The sequence below is a fragment of the Vicugna pacos genome, chromosome 7 (assembly GCF_048564905.1).
Source record: "Vicugna pacos chromosome 7, VicPac4, whole genome shotgun sequence".
NCBI lineage: Eukaryota > Metazoa > Chordata > Mammalia > Artiodactyla > Camelidae > Vicugna > Vicugna pacos.
In genome coordinates, this window is record NC_132993.1 from 53,485,223 (window position 1) to 53,489,175 (window position 3,953).

The 3,953-nt window shown below is 39.5% G+C and overlaps 1 long non-coding RNA gene across 1 annotated transcript; it reads left to right on the forward strand.

The window, feature by feature from the left end:
* Window positions 1–1,586: 1,586 nt before the first annotated feature.
* LOC140697570 (uncharacterized) lies at window positions 1,587–2,070 on the forward strand. Its single transcript, XR_012074722.1, has 2 exons — window positions 1,587–1,644; window positions 1,858–2,070. It is a non-coding gene; the product is annotated as an uncharacterized lncRNA (long non-coding RNA).
* The last annotated feature ends 1,883 nt before the right edge of the window (window positions 2,071–3,953 follow it).

The window sequence follows — 3,953 nt, forward strand, 5'->3', positions numbered from 1 at the left end:
GTTGTGACCTTCTTGAGGAGAGAAGCCATCTTTTTATTGCCAGTGCCTGCAGTATCATCTTATATACACCATGGATCATGTATATATGGAGGTATGGAAAATTAATCTGCCACCTCCTGAAATTAAATGCAACCTGAATGACAGAAGCTAGAAATAGAAGATTAAATGTTTCTGGTAGCAATGCCTTTGTCTCATAGCTATATACGTTCATGCATCAAACATCTCCTTGGGGGAGTTTTGGCTAACGTCACTGATGCTTTCCTAAGTATGGAAGTAAGTGCAAACCTCTGCATCTGAAGATTGGCCCTAAACAGAACAATCTCTGTGGGTCATGATCATGGTATGTAAGACCCAAGCTTTTCCCTGTATTATTAATTTTAGATTTAGTTTGATATTATTACCTGAGCCAAGAGTCAGTAACTTCCTGCTCAATTTAACATGACTTAAGAAAGGGCAAACATTGTCCCACATCTCCATGTGATTTGTTAGAATCATGGCCTTCTTAGGCAGGCATCACTAGAGTATACGCCAAATTCTATTGAGCTTTCTTCTGTGTCTCAGTCTTAGGAACTACTTGTTGAGTACTAGCAACAAAGGGAGCTTCTAAGTTTCTCTGTCCTTTCTGGCTTGTGTATGTTTCACAGGTAGAATGCTGACACTGAGGGTTATTATTGAAGTGTATGTTCTATTGACTCTGGCTCCTGATTTAGAAGAGCCACAATCACTTTCAAGTTATATTTCCAATAAAAGTGTCCCAAGTAAGCTCTGTAAAGGTACATTGGACCATATAGATTTTCTCCCATGCGTTTGTTTACCCTGCAAATGTTTATTCAGTGCCTGCCCTTTTCCTGTATTATGTGCTGAGAATATACAAAGATGAAAAAAAATGTTCTGCATTTGATCTTCAGGAAGCAGAGGAAATTTAGAGTCTCATGGAAGGTGAACCCCAAAACAAGGGTTTTTAAGACCATATACAAGCTGTTCTAGTACAGATGTACATAAAAGGTTTATTAGAGATGTTGATGAAGGCTTCACACAGGAGAATGTGTTTGAGCCAATGGGATGAGGAACAGAAAGAAGAGGCAAAGAGACGATTTGCTAAGACCTGGAGGCATGGAAGAGCATGCGATTTTTCAAGGAGCTACAATTATTGCTTTTATTGGATGACGGGGAGGCGAAGGGGTTGAGGAGATGAGACTGAAGAGGTAAGCTGAAGCAAGGATGAGGATCTTTCTGTGCCAGCTCAGAAGTTTAAATTTTTGTCTTGTTATTCATAATAAGCCACTGAAAATTTTTGAGCATGGTACAGATATTTCAAAGACTGTTGTTGTTAGCAGTGAAGGAAATGTTTTGAAGTGGAGATTAGGCTTAAAAACAGGAAATCTAATTAGAAATACATTTTAATAATCAATGAGGAGTCTTTCAGCTGAAACTCATTAAACAGATATTCTATTAAGAGCAAGCCAAAAGGAGACCAGTCGCTGGGCACTCAGAGGGAAAACATGGTTATTGGGCCCTGCCTTTGTGAAATCACAGTTCAGTGATGATGAAATACAATACAGCGAGGGCGATAATGGAGCTGGAGAGAAAGAGGTAAACACAAGAGAAGATTGAAAGTGGGTGAAATTGGACTTCGGGACTGCGGTATGTAGAAAGAGACTGCATTGTGTCCCTCCCCCCACCATCAAATTAACATGTTGAAATCCTAACCTGCGGTACCTCAGAATGTAATGTTACTTAGAAATAGGGTCACTGGATGTCTTTAGTTAGAATAAGGTCATCCTGGAGTGCAGCGGGCATCTGGTCTGGTATGATTGGTGTCTTTGTGAAAGGAGACATTTAGGCACATGCACACAGGGAGAACATCGTGTGAACATGAAGACAGAGGTCGAGGTGACGTGTCTACAAGCCCAGGGACACCAGATGGTCAGCAAACCACCTGAAGCGAGCAGAGAGGCATGGAAGAGATTCTCCCTCACAGCGCTCAGTGGGAGCCAACCCCGCCAACACTTTGTTCTTGGACTTCTAGGCTCCAGAACTGTGAGAGAATAAATTTCTGGGTGACTTCAACAGCCCTGTTTGTGGTATTTTGTTCCAGATGTCCCAGAAAACTAAACTAATACAGATGCTTCTCAGGTTCCCAGCTTGAGCAATTTTAGTTTATGGTAAGAAACATGATATGAACTTGATTTCTTCCCATTACGTGTCACTGCAAAGGAAGATCATTTCTTTTCTGCCTCCCTTCTAAGTTCTGAGACTGCTGCTTCCATTAGTAAACTTTTACTGTTCTTACCAATTGCATTTGACGCTATAAATGGACAGAATCATGATTTCTGGTGCCAATAATGATTCCTGTTTCAGATGCTATGAGTTTACTACAGTCCAGCGCTGAATCATTTGCAGAGTTCTGCTAAAAATTTGGGGAAAAAATTAAAAATCCCTTCAAATTGTTCTCTTGGCTAGGCCACGGAGTTTTGGAATTAATGGAAATAAAGTGTATTCCCTGCTAATATAGTTATGTGAACAACCTACGTGTATAAACTCTCAAGCAACTCGATGGTTTATTGTCTTATAATACTTTGAACTCTAGCTTTAAAAAAAAACCACCAGAGTCTTTTAGTACTTTGGCTTGATCTTTGCAGAGTACTATGAAAATAATAATAAAGTTCTAGGGAGAATAAACAATCTGCCTGTGACAATTGCCCAAGTGCCTGGTGGCAAGTCTAGTCCTTTCTGCTCACTTTAAAGTTACAAAGTGCAAATTGCTTTGTAACAGTAATATATTCTAGCCAAACTAGGGGGAAAGTGCGAGTTTCACTTAAAAGTTGAGGTTGGTGATTGAATCATCTGCACTTCATCAGTGGCTTTGTGAAACTGGCTCTTTTCTAAGGAAGCAGTTTTTGCCTAGGAATCAGATGTGAAACTATTACTGTCTTCTGTTACTGTTCAATGAAAAATAGAATTGGGGAGGAAATATGGCGATGCATAGCTAATGTCACATTTTAGAGGACACATTTGCTTAGATCATAATGTGACTTGGTAATTCATGTTGTTGCCATTCAGAATGTCACATGTCCTCAAAGCAAGCAGTGTACTGGCCTTCATTTAGTGTAGAAACATGAAGCTCTTCGCGCCAGAGTAAAGGATGGATGGAAATCAGCCCTTTGTGAGACTGTCCTCAAGGAGAAGTGCTTTCAAAGGACTCGAGAATCATAATGTGGATATTTGTTACCCTCAGGCTCCAATTTTACCTTTTTTATGTTTCCTTTTCCCTGCCATCATTCTTAGGTGTCATTTATATGAAGGAGCAATGTGATCTCACTCTTGAAGTTGGTATCTCTCTGTCTTTCAAAATTCATTTTCTTATAAGCAAATGTGCATTAAGCACAGATTCAGAGGTTTCGAAAAATTATAGCGTAGTACCTGATCTCTGATAAAATGACTAGAAATGATGGTTTTATTTTCTTTTTACTGATATTTGAGAATTGGCCCAGTAATTTTGCTTGACTTTAATAATACTCCACATTCACCCCCCTTAAATAGGGGTGTCCTTGATCCACTCTGACATGGCTTCTGATTGTTCCTAATTGCCAACTGAAGTCTTTCTTATTGTTTATTTTTTGGTCCTTTCTGCCGTTTTTGCCATTGTTGATCCTTCTGTCCCCTCTTCTTTGGGCTTCTGTGATTAGTCATTCTCCTTGGTCTTCTATCTTGATATTGTTTCTTTGCCTTCTAATTCATCTCCTCTTTCTTATCAGTGCCTCAGGTTCATCATTGGAGTGTCTCATCTACTCATAGTTTCATCTTCCAAACTTAAATGTGTAATTCTAACCTCTGTGTAGACTTATACATCCCTGAGCCTCCTGGTCACCACCAAACAATTGTTCCATAGGAAACATATCTGTGATATGTCAAAAACAAATTTGCCTTCCCCTACTAAATTTCTCTCCACA